We start from the raw sequence: 12,900 nt of genomic DNA on the forward strand, positions 1-12,900 counted from the left end.
CTTTCAAAATACTAAATGATACCTGGGTCACACTCCAGAGATTCTAATTCATTTGCTTAGGGTAGAACATGGGCATCTACTGTGCAGCAAGAACTAAGAACCACTGACCAGAGCATTTTGCTGCTCTAAAAGGTTTGAACTTACACAAAGTAATCTAAGCAAACAATCAGCAGTTTGGGGCAGCCTCCTTGCATGCCTGCCACTGGACTAAACTTGAATTAGACAGTAATGGAAATGCTCAACTTGTAAAAATAAATGTTAAACTTCCCTTTGTGCCTTTGAGCAAATATGATTTTAATTAAAGAAACTGAGAAGGCACACCATGATTCCATAGGTCGTGTGAGTTGCCTCATCTGACTTTTATATTTCGGCCATCTACACAGTTTTTGTCTTTGTTTTTGAATCTCACCCCCCACCATTTTAGGGGTCTAAGAAGCTGACTATTTCTAATACTTCATGCCGTTTGCTGAGCAGTTGCATTTGGATTGAAACTTGAAAAAGGAAATTTTATTTATTTACTTTTTTAAAAAATTTAAGTAGGCTCTACGCCCAACGTGGGGCTCAAACTCACCATCTGGAGATCAAGAGTCATGTGCTCTACTGACTGAGCCAGCCAGGTGCCCTGAAAAAGGAAACTTTCTATTCAAACAACCAGATTTGCAAGAATGGATCTCTCCAAAGGGGTGGAGGGAAGCTTTTATAGATAGTGTCTTATATTTTGGTCTATGCCATTTAACATTGTCTCTATAATAGTTCTGCTCTCCTCCACGGTCCAACCAGTTCCTCCAGTATGCTCTAAAAGGTCCTGTGACTTTTGGTAGCTTCTGTAAAATGGGTTTCCATTGCAAATCCCCAGTTATTTGTGTTATTTGACTCTAGTATCATCACTGCCTTCTGAAAAGGGCCACCTTACACTACTTTATTCAAGATGCAATTTATTCTGTGTTAATAAGTGTTTTAACGAGAGGAAACTTTTCCCCTCCATTTTGTCTGTTTGAAATTTCAAACCCCTTCAGGGAAAAAACAAGTTTAGGTCTTTCTTTCTTTTTTTTTTTTTTGTAAGATACTACCTTCCGAGTTAGTGCTGAATTTCTGCATCATTTCTATGTGGATTACTTTTTAAAAAAATTTCTGGTTTACGGCTCTGCAGTGTCATGAAATGCCCCTGTCAGCAGTGACATGAACTAGACAGTGCTGGAAGAAAATGTTAGTTAGTAATACCATTCTTCCTTAGCAATTACCTTTTTTTTTCCATTTCAGGAGAGCTGTTGTGCAATTCACATTTTAACAAGTTCCCATTATAGCACATCCCTCCAGCACTTGCTTAGGAAACTGGGAGGATTGCCATTCCCACAGATCTTATTAAAGGATAAGAATGACAACCATAGCATGAGTCATAATGATACATTGCTGATGGACTAGCATGTTTCTTCAAGCTTGGTTACTCTGGATTCATTCTGATGATTAATTTCAGCTATCTTGGAAGTGAGCTGAACTATCTCTATATCAAGTATCTGAATGACCAATCCAGGTCCTTTATGGTACTTTTTCCTATGTGCTATTTTTTAAAAAGATTTTATTTATTTATTCCAGAGAGAGAGAGAGCGTGTGAGCGAGTGGGGCAGGGCCTCAAGGAGCAGAGGGAGAGGGAGAAGGACAAGCAGACTCCACACCAAGTGCCAGGCTCGATCTCAGGACACTGAGATCATGACCTGAGCCAAAACCAAGAGTCAGACACCCAACTGACTGAGCCACCCAAGTGCCCCTCTATGTGCTAATTTTTAAAAGCCTAAGTTGGTTCACGTATAAGCATTGCTTTATGGCCTGAATTTTTTGGAAGGAAGGTTGTTGTGGACTGATTGTGTTCCTCCAGTATTTATATGTTGAAGCCCTAATCCCCAATGCCATTATATTTGGAGTTGGAGCCTTGGGAGGTAATTAGGGTTAGATGAGGTCATGAAGGTGGGGCTTGTGTAATAGGATTACTGTCCTTCAAAAGAGACACAAGAGAGCTCACTATCTAACTCCACCATGTGAGGACACAGTGAGAAGGTGGCTGTCCAAAAGCCCGGAAGAGAGCTCTCATCAGTAATTGAATCACCAAGCACCTTGATCTCAGACTTCACAGCCTCCAAAACTGTGAGGAAATAAATTTCTGTTGTCTAAGCCGCCCATCTACAGTATTTTGTTATGGCAGCCTGAGCAGACTAATACAAGGGTGAAGTGCGATTCAGAAAAATCGAAGGAGAACAGTAAGTACTTGAAAGACAAAGTCATCCCTTAAAACATAAACATAAATGTAGGGTTGTTTAATTTGTGGGAGCTTATTGTATAAATGGAAACACATTAAACACTGTGCACTTAATTTTGTTTTTTTACTTTATCTTCGATGTCTTCCATATCTGTCACTCAGTTCTTTTTCTTTTTTTTATTATTATGTTCAATTAGCCAGCATATAGTACATTATTAGTTTTTTTTATTTTTTATTGTTATGTTAATCACCATACATTACATCATTAGTTTTTGATGTAGTGTTCCATGATTCATTGTTTGTGCACAACACCCAGTGCTCCACACAGAATGTGCCCTCTTGAATACCCATCACCAGGCTAACCCATCCCCCCACCCCTCCCCTCTAGAACCCTCAGTTTGTTTTTCAGAGTCAATAGTCTCTCATGGTTCTTCTCCCCCTCCGACTTACTCCCCTTCATTCTTCCCCTCCTGCTATCTTCTTCTTTTTTTTTCTTAACATATTGCATTATTTGTTTCAGAAGTACAGATCTGTGATTCAACAACATTATTAGTTTTTGATGTCGTGTTCAGCAATTCATTAGTTGCATATAACATCCAATGCTCATCACATGTGCCCTCCTTAATACCCATCACCCAGTTACCCCATTCCCCTACCCCCTCCCTTCTGTAACCCTCAGTTTGGTTCCTGGAGTCCAGAGTCTCTCATGGTTTGTCTCCCTCTCGATTTCTTCCCATTCAGTTTTTCCCTCCCTTTAAAGGCTATACAGTATACATGGCATGGATGTATGATAATTTAGCTAACCAGTCCCCAGTTGATGGACATTTAGGTTGTTCCAATTTGTCACTATTACAAAAATTGTTGCTGTGAACATCCCTAGGGACCTCGTCAACACAGTTGTCTAGGAGAGTCATGTAATTAGGATTGCTTACCACAGAGGTTATAGTTAAAATATTGATAGGCTCAAAGAGGCCCTCCAAAATGTGCTAATTTATACTTTGAAGGGTTTGTGGACTAAATTATTTCTATAGTAAATTGAATAGTGTCCCGCAAAATTGACATCCATCCAGATAGAAACTCAGAATGTGACCTTATTTGGAAATCGGGTCTTTGCAGATGTAGTTAGAAAGATGAGGTCATGGGCGCCTGGGTGGCTCAGTTGGTTAAGCGACTGCCTTCGGCTCAGGTCATGATCCTGGAGTCCTGGGATCGAGTCCCACATCGGGCTCCCTGCTCAGCAGGGAGTCTGCTTCTCCCTCTGACCCTCTTCCCTCTCGTGCTCTCTATCTCTCATTCTCTCTCTCTCAAATAAATAAATAAAATCTTAAAAAAAAAAAAAGAAAGATGAGGTCATTTTGGATGATTGTGGACCCTAAATCCAATGACTGGTGTCCTCATAAGAAGAGAAGAAGATGCACAGATACACGGGGAAGAAGAAGTCCGTGTGATAATGGAGATCGAGATGGGAGTGATGCAGCTATAAGCTGATGACTGCCAGAGCCACCAGAAGCTAGGAAGAGGCCAGGAAGGGGATTCCTCCCTAGAGCCAGCAGAGAGAGCGTCTTCCTGTAATGCCTTGATTTAGGTCTTTAGCCTCCAGAACTGAGGATGACTATATTTCTGTTGTTTTAAGCCACCCAGATTCTGATACTTTATTATAGCAGCCGTAGGAAAAAGTTTCTTTCTAAAAGAGGTCCGTTCAAATGAATCAAGCTAACCAGGGTTAGCTTAAAGGGAAAAAAATAACAAGTAATAAAATAATATCACCAAGGCTGCAAATTAAATTCTAAACATTCAAAAATTTGCACAAGAAGTTTTGTTCGATTTCCTAATTGCTTATGATTGGTTCCTTTAATAAAGTGATTTTTACAAATTAATTATGGAAGAAGGACATTTATTATATAAAATGGAAAATATAGTTCAGTAAAAAAAGATAACAAACCATAGCATGCAAAAAAAAATTTTCCCCCATGAACATTTTGATTCAGACTCTTCCAGACTTTTATGATTTATATTTGGACTTACTTAGCATACTGTTTTATAACATGCTGTTTCATGAAGAGCCATGGTTTTTTTTTTTTTAAGATTTTTATTTATTTATTTGAGAGGGAGAGTGAGCATGAGTGTGGTGGAGGGGCAGAGGGAGAGAATCTCAAGCAGATTCCCCACTGAGCACGGAACCCCCATGCAGGGTTCCACCCCAAGACCCCAAGATCATGACCTGAACCGAAGTCAGACGCTTCACTGACTGAGACACCCAGGTGCCTTGCAATGTTTTCATTTTTTAAGAAGGCAAAGAAAATGGTATGGCTTTTTACAATTTGTCTTTTATAGCTCTTGCCAGATGTTCAGGCTCTGTTGCTCTCATCCAGCCCTGACCAATCACGAGGCATCCCCCCTTCCACACTCCTTTCCTCCCGACCCACAGCTGGAGCCACACCCCATCCCCCAGGACCCATGCTAGTCCTGCTGCTTTTTTCAGATTAGAGTAATTCTTTAGAATATTTCTTTTTTCTCCCCTTTAAAGGATTCAGAGTTTGGGTAAGTTTGGGCAAAACTGTATACATCTTTCTTTTAGAGAATTACAATTAATGTTAGTATTTTAAAGACTGAGAAATACTACAGTAAATAAATATTTGTTTAATCCAAAAAAGACTTTTTTTTTTAAAGATTTTATTTGTTTATTTGACAGAGAGAGACACAGCAAGAGAGGGAACACCAGCAGGGTGGGTGGGAGACGGAGAACAGGCATCCCGCGGAGCGGGGAGCCTGATCCGGGGCTAGATCCCAGGACCCTGGGATCATGACTTGATCGAAAGGCAGACGCTTAACAACTGAGCCACCCAGGCACCCTCAGAAGCTGTCTTAACAGAAGGATCCCCTACCAATCAACAATCTCCACCACTCCTACCCTCCAACTCCCCCCCCCCCCAAAAAAAACCCTGCTGCTTCTGCACCATCGAGGGCATCAGTCTGTGGTGGTGATTGAAATAATCACGAATCTGGTAAACTACGAGTGAGATTTGCTAATTTCCATGGCTATGGCCTTACCAGAATGTTCCCTCATGCCATTCCTTCCTTCTACAGTCTACACAGGAAGGTGGGGAAGGGAGGAGCAGAAAAAAAAAGGATTGATTGATTTCCCATTGACTGCCAAAGTCAAGTGCCTGGAATTTTCCAAAGGCTCTGAGGCTGAGCAGTGGATGCAGTTTCTTATGGAATGGATGAGCTATTACTGTATTTTATTTAGGTCTTTTCAAGCATTGTCCTTTATCAGGCCTGGCATCAGCCCACATTGATGACAATGACAGACAGCACAGTAAAAGCTATGGCTCCCTGAACCTCTGGTCTGAACTACAACACTTTCATACCTAACATTCTTGCCCTCAAACCTCCCTCCCTCCCACTAGCCATCTTGCAACCCGGTGACAGATTAATCCTTCTAAAGTACTGATTTAACTTCATCACTGCCTCCCTCAATGCCTATGCCTTTTTTTTAACTGCCATTTTTATTATGTACACTTATATTAATTGTCATGGATTGACATATGTAATATGATATTTCTCATAAAAAAGCAGTTTACAAAGTTGTAAGTAAGATATAATCTCATTTCTGTTCTTAGACATAGCTACATTTGCATAGTAAAATATCTGAAAAAAACACATATTCAAATGGAAATAGTGCTTATCCATGAGTAATAGACTTTTAAGTGTTTCTAGTGATTTTTTTCTTTCCCAAAAACCTTTGCTTGATCACTCCAGATCTTCACAACCTGTCAAGTGACTACATACATTTTCAGTCTTTGCTCTCGCCACTCTGCAGAGCTACCTCCACTTACTCAAACTGGGAGAGACAGTGGTCCTAGAACTTACTTTGCACTCCCTCCCCTGCCCCCCAAATGTCCACAGCACCCTGCTTGTCAAAATCCTGTCCAGCTTCTCAAGCCTGTTTCACATCTTCCCCCACGATCCTCCCCAATGGTCCAGTTAGAAGGAGGCATAAGACTTTGCATGAGAATTCTTTTCTCATATGAGTGTTTATGGTCGGGGTTACTCTATACACCCCTGAATGACGTCCATACCCCTAAGAAAGGCAGATGGGGTGGGGGCAGAAAGGCTGACTTACCTGCCTGTTCATTCAGAGGCAAGGAATATAAGGTATTCAGAAGGAAGGAATGAGGGAATGGCCAGGGGAGTAAATTCCCTTGGAGACCGCTCAAGGTGAGGGTGAGCAGTGCACAACTTTCTATGCACAAGGACTGGTGGAGGGAAAATAAAAATATGTATGGGCTGCACTTTTTTAAAATTTATTTTTTTAAGTAATCTCTATACAGATTGTGGGACTTGAACTCACAAACTCGAGATTGAGAGTTGCATGCTCTATCAACTGAACCAGCGAGGTGCCCCTCTTTTTTTTTTTTTTTTATCTATAAAAGAAAAAACCTTGATTGGGCTCCAAGGGAAAAGAATTCAACTTTGGTTGACTAAAAATGTCAATGAAGAAAACTGACCTGCATTCTCATCACTAAAATGGTATATATTTCAAACATAGCAATATGAAGGCAAATTTCTGTATTTTCACCTTAAGTTGACACTTGGCAGCCACATGAGACCTATGGGCCAGGGCTGCTCATCACTGGTATAACCTCAGAATCTGAGTCTAGAGACAAACTGCCTGAGAGACTATGCCCTAAGAAGCTCTAGAAATGTGAATACTGGGATTCTCCTCTGGCCTCAGACAACCTGAGGCCTTGTTTTAGCTGAGATCCTTCTATGTTAACACAGCAGATTCCCTTGAGTCCTAGGACTCCGTTATTTGTCTTCTCTCATCAACTAGCCTCCCTTGAGGTAAAGTACTGTGTCTTACACTCTTTTCCTCCTTTTCTGATGAGGGCCCCACATGGTGCCTTTTGTGGGTCATCAGGAAATTCCTGTTTATGATGATAGTGATGAAGAAATAGCTTGAGAGAAAGTGACTTCACCCATGTGTGTTGGATTTTTATTTTCTTTAAAATAGCACACCTACTTAATACAAGTCATACTCAAGAAATGTTCTATGTTGCACACCCCTAGAACCCAAGGTTCCTGTTCCCTTCCCCCACTCACCCTTCCGGAGTCTCTCAATAGTCCCACCTGTTACAGGTGTGGCCCTACACATAGGCATGTGCCTGCTTGTGCTTGGCTCTCAAAGGCATTACTTATGCAAAATATATGTTAAAAGATTTCTCCCATCAACCTAAAGTAGTGGCCCAAACTTTCATCATTACTTAATTTTTTGCATTAAGTTACTAGGGGAGAAAAATGCATTGCTTTTATCATCTAATGACATTTTAGTTCTGATTAGTTTGTCTACCAGGCCTCCCATTACTCTGAACTCCCATAACATTTAGTATATACCTTTTATCATTGCACTCACCACAGTGTATTGGAATGATCCCTTTTCCTGTTTGTCCAAGCCGCTATGAGCTCTCCCGGCTATCTGTGGCAGCAGGTACAATGTCAGCCTGGCACATGGTAGTCCCTCAAAAATATTGTCGAACCAAACATGAGCAACCCATTGCTTAGGCAAGCCCTGGAGAGTTCAGGAAAAAAGAGCCTAAAAAAAGTGAGTCAAGGAATTTGGTAATTGCAGTGAGGAAATGTTTCATCAAGAATGCACCACTTAGGGGCGCCTGGGTAGCTCAGTCGTTAAGCATCTGCCTTTGGCTCAGGTCATGGTCTCAGTGTCCTGGGATCGAGCCCCACATCAAGCCCCACATCGGGCTCCCTGCTCGGCGGGAAGCCTGCTTCTCCCTCTACCACTCCCCCTGCTTGTGTTCCCTCTCTCGCTGTGTCTCTCTCTGTCAAATAAATAAAAAAAAAAAAAAAGAAGAAGAAGAACGCACCACTTGATTGTCTTCTGCGAGGGGTGAGAGGCCTAGCAGAGATCAATCTTGCTCCTGTCACAATTTGGTTAACCTTGCCCAGTGGTTTACCTTTGAAGATGGGTATTCTGTCTCTACTATGATGAAGAGAATTTTCCTCAGTGATTAAAAGTTGGTGAGGGACAGACCCAACCCTAATCTCATATTCCAGTGTTTCCCACCCCAAAAAGCCTGAGCTTGCTTCTGGGGGATAGGGTTTGCATCATACATATTTCTTGTGTTTTTTTTTTTTAAGATTTTATTTATTTATTTGACAGAGAGAGACACAGCGAGAGCGGGAACACAAGCAGCGGGAGAGGGAGAGGCAGACTTCCCACTGAGCAGGGAGCCCGATGCGGGGCTCGATCCCAGGACCCCGGGATCATGACCTGAGCCGAAGGCAGACGCTTAACGACTGAGCCACCCAGGTGCCCCTATATTTCTTGTGTTCTTAAGAGTCTAACACAGAGTCTGACACATATTAGGAATGGAAACATAATAGCTAACAATGGTATAGTGCTTACCATATGCCAGACACATCCCTCTAAGTATTTTATATGTATGAATTCATTTAATCCTCACAGCTGTGAGGCAGATACCATTATAATCCCCATTTTACAGATGGGCAAACCAAAACACACAGGAATTTATGTGACTTGCTCAAGATCAGGTAGCTCCAGGGTCCATGCTTTTTAAGTGCTTCACCTTAGTGCATTTAAATGGGAGTGAATGAATACATCTCTCCGTGCACCTTTCCGTGCACTTATAGCAGATAGTTTCATCTCCTGGGACAACACTTAAGGCATGGTCTCCCTCACCAGACTGTCACTAGCTCAGGGTCATTCTTTGATGACCCTCAGTTCCTACAGCCTTATTACTTGCCGCCCCATTGCAAGACTACCGTGCGGGCCCGTGGCCACCAGGGGGCGTGATGGCCACACGTCCTCTTCCCCCTCTCTCCGGTCCTGCGCGACCCGAGGAGGGCGGAGCCAGCGTTGGGCGGAGCCGGCCAGACCGCCCCGGGGAAGCTATCCCGGCGGGCTGCGCGCGTGGCCGCGTTTGAATGGCTCTGAGTGGGGCTCGGCCCGGGAGCCGAGGGACGTCCTGGGCTGCCGGGCGTAGTTGGTTAGTCCCGGGGCTGGGTTGAGGCGCCGCGGTACCATGAGGCGCCGGTAAGTGACCGCCGGGCCTCCGTGAGCCCGGCGTCCGCAGCTGCCCTGCGGAGGCCGCGCGTCTCCTCGCGCCCGGACGCGCCCTGGGCCCACCTGAGGCCCCGCGGCGGCCTCCGCTCCGCCGAGCCGGCTGCGGGGTCGGGGGCGGGGCGGTGAGGCCGCGGTCTCCGGGCGGGAGCCCCTGCCCCGCCGCGGCGAGGAGCATCCGGGCGGCGGGCGCTGGAGGCCGCCGCGGGGCGGGGTGGGGGGCGCCAGGGGCGGGGTGGGGGGGGCGCCAAGGGGCCCGAGCGGGGAGAGGCGTGGACGCGGCCAGCTGTCACTTAATTTATCTGCGGGTGGGGCCGACTGCTGCACGCCGGGGAGGGGGAAGGACGGAACGCGTCTGCGGCGGTCTCTTTGAGGACCTGTTTTCCCGAGCCGCCTAGGCCGGGCCTTGGTATTTCCTTATTTTCTGACGGGTCCGTGGTTCCCTGACAGATAAGCTTTTGTTTAGCTGGACAAAAGCTTGACATAACTGCGTAAGAATTGCTGATTGCAACTTTAAAAATCTCATTGTATTTTCTGAAAAGTTGTTCTGTAACAGTACCTAGGCTTTTACCACGCTTTTAAATATGGAGATAACAAAGAGTTCAATTGTTTTCTTGTGGCTTGTAAAGTTCCTTGAAAACAGAGGTGTCTATGTCAGTTCCTTTGCAGATTAAAAGAAAAAAAACTGACAAAAATTAGTTGTGTGATAGTTTAGCACTAGCAAAAATTTCTGAGAACCTAGACCACCTAATAATAGCTTAAACTTGTGTCAGTAGTTTATTCTGTTTTGTTTGAACCTGCTTCAGACTTGAATCAGAACTTTATACATTGAGGCTTTTACTTGGCTAATAACTAGCATTGTAATAATGTAAATATTTTGGGGAGGTGTTCTATATGCTAAGCACAGTTTGAGAGCTCTATACTTTGGGACGGATACTATTATTATCCCCTTTTTGACAAGGAGGAAACTGAGACACAGAGAAGTTGAGTAACTTGTACAAGGACACGCAGCTAATATATTTGGGACCCAAGCAGGCAGGCTTCATGCTTTTAACTATGCTTCTTTAACTGCATCCTTTATATCGTGACTCTTTTTACTTTACAAAGCTCTTTCATTTATTTTTCTCAACTGGGGATATATGTGAAGTGTGTTCGTGTATATATATATATACACTCACACACTATTCAACTGAGTTCTCTGCTCTTGTTGACCATCCTTAAATTTTGTGCAGTGAGCAAAAATTCCGCTGGATATTTTAAGATAAATGGAGTTCATAAAGTTCATGTTTGTGTTGTAGTTTATAATTTTAATTACTTTATATCATTCCTGACAGTGTAGAGAACAGTTTGAAACCTATATATTCCTTAAAATATACCATTATATATTTTTGTTTTGAAATACCATTGAGTGGTTACTCTGTATTTGTTTTTTTGTTTTTTTTTAAGATTTTATTTATTTATTTATTTGACAGAGCGAGAGCAGGAACACAAGCAGGGGGAGTGGGAAAGGGAGAAGCAGGCTTCCCGCTGAGCAGGGAGCCCGATGGGGGGCTCGATCCCAGGACCCTGGGATCATGACCTGAGCCGAAGGCAGACGCTTAGCGACTGAGCCATCCAGGCGCCCCTGGTTACTCTGTACTTGGAATGATTATACTTACAGCTCCATGACAAGAAATAAGCAAAATCATTTCATAAGAAATCAGTTTATAGTGATTTACAGCAGAGCATTTAAATTTCATTCATCAGTTATCAGCTTTTGATTGTCTCTATGCCCAGCAGTGTTAGGTGCAATTGTTTATACAAAAGAAATGTGCCAGGGCAACAAACCTTAGTTTGGGATATGAGATTAACAGCAACAATATAAAATACTGTTGTTTAGTGCAGACGGTGTATGGTGAACTGAACTAGGCTGAACGGTAATGCTTCTGCAAAGACCCAGCTACTAAAGGATAGGTGTAGGGCATTGAATAGAAGTGTGAATGAGGAATTTTAGTGAGGAAACAGTGTGTCAAAGACTTGAAAGTAAGAATGAAATTATTTTTCTAGGAAACCGTGGACCTGATCTATTTGGAAAGTTCCTTTTGAGAAACAGGAGATTATGTGGGCAAGACTGAGAATAAGTATAATTGTATAAGACACACATGGGAAAGAAGTTTAGGCTTGACATATATGTATATACACAGATGATTTTGGAAGTTTAAAACTTTTAAATCAGTGGCTCTCAACTGGGGACAGTTTTTGTCCCTCGGGACATTTGGCAGTGTCATGACTAGAATTGGGGGAGGTGCTGCTAGCATCTGCTGGATAGAGGCCAGGAACGCTGCTGCTAAACATCTTGCAATAAGACAGCCCCTCCATAAGAAATAATTACCCCAAATGTCGGTGGTATTGAGGGTGAGAAACCCTGTTGTGAGCTTATTGTTTATATGGCCAGCCTCTGCTTCCATGTGCTTTATATAAGTATGAATGATGAATGTTAGGAGCATGAGTACAAGTAATATTAAAGCTAGGGGAAGCTGGCTCAGAGACCTAAAGAAGGAGGCTGTTGTTGGAGTCCAGGGAGGAGGGGAGGCTGTAAGGAAATAGGATGAGGGCAGTGAGAATGACATGTAGTGGTAAAATGAGACAATTATTTAAATGACATTTTTTTCTGAGTTTGAAAATAATGACTCTTCACTGAAAATAATGCATGTTCATTGTAGGAAATTTTGGAAATGTAGAGAGTGTGAAAAAAAAATTAAAAGCACTTAGAACCTCCCACCGCCCCTCCCCCCAGCAAAAAGAACAACTGTTAACATTTTCATATGGTGTTTTTAAAAAAGAAAAAAAATTTTTTTTAAAGATTTTATTTATTTGTCAGAGAGAGAAAGTGCACCAGCAGGGGGAGGGCAGGCAGAGGGAGAAGCGGGCTCCCCACTGAGCAGGGAGCCCGATATGGGACTCAATCCCAGGACCCTGGGATCATGACCTGAGCCAAAGGCAGACGCTTAACTGACTGAGCCACCCAGGCATCCCTATTTCAAAATTTTTTTATGCTGATGATTATTTTCCTCTCTATAAAACTAGGATTATACATTTTTCTCCCTGTGGGTTTTTATTGTTCTGCCTTTTTTTTTTGACTCAGCATGTCGTGAGTATTTGCCATTGCTTGAAAAATGCTCTTTTTAATAGTCACAGTCTTTGTTGTGTGTGTGTTCTTTTGAAATTGGGAATTTTGCTTATATTCAAAAGAGACATTTTGAAGGAAGAAATAGAATATGGTGACTGATTAACTATAGAAAATAATAGGGGCAAAAGTCTATGGAATCTTCAGTGTTTTAAACCTTGGAAGCTAAAAAAAATGGCAGAGCTACTGAAATAAATTGGAAGTCTCATAATAATTTTTTTGAGGGGGGTTTCTCATAATAATTTTCACCTTAGATATAGAAACTGCCATCACAGACACCCATAATGAGATTTTAATGGGGACCCTTGCTGCCTGTCAGTTTACATTCTTCCTAAAACTTTTTTTCTTCGTAGAACTCTTAAAATTTTTCTTTGTTTTTGT

General features: G+C 42.6%; 1 protein-coding gene across 1 annotated transcript in view; it reads left to right on the forward strand.

The window, feature by feature from the left end:
* Positions 1-9,187: 9,187 nt before the first annotated feature.
* KATNBL1 (katanin regulatory subunit B1 like 1) overlaps positions 9,188-12,900 on the forward strand; it is a 42,027-nt gene continuing 38,314 nt past the window's right edge. The window contains exon 1 of the mRNA XM_028119542.2: positions 9,188-9,326. The gene's annotated coding sequence lies outside the window, so the exon portion shown is untranslated. The remainder of the gene's footprint in view (positions 9,327-12,900) is intronic.

Source organism: Eumetopias jubatus, unplaced genomic scaffold, assembly GCF_037043125.1.
Source record: "Eumetopias jubatus isolate StellerSeaLion01/CBP00866 unplaced genomic scaffold, mEumJub1_p1.0 scaffold_7, whole genome shotgun sequence".
Taxonomy (NCBI): domain Eukaryota; kingdom Metazoa; phylum Chordata; class Mammalia; order Carnivora; family Otariidae; genus Eumetopias; species Eumetopias jubatus.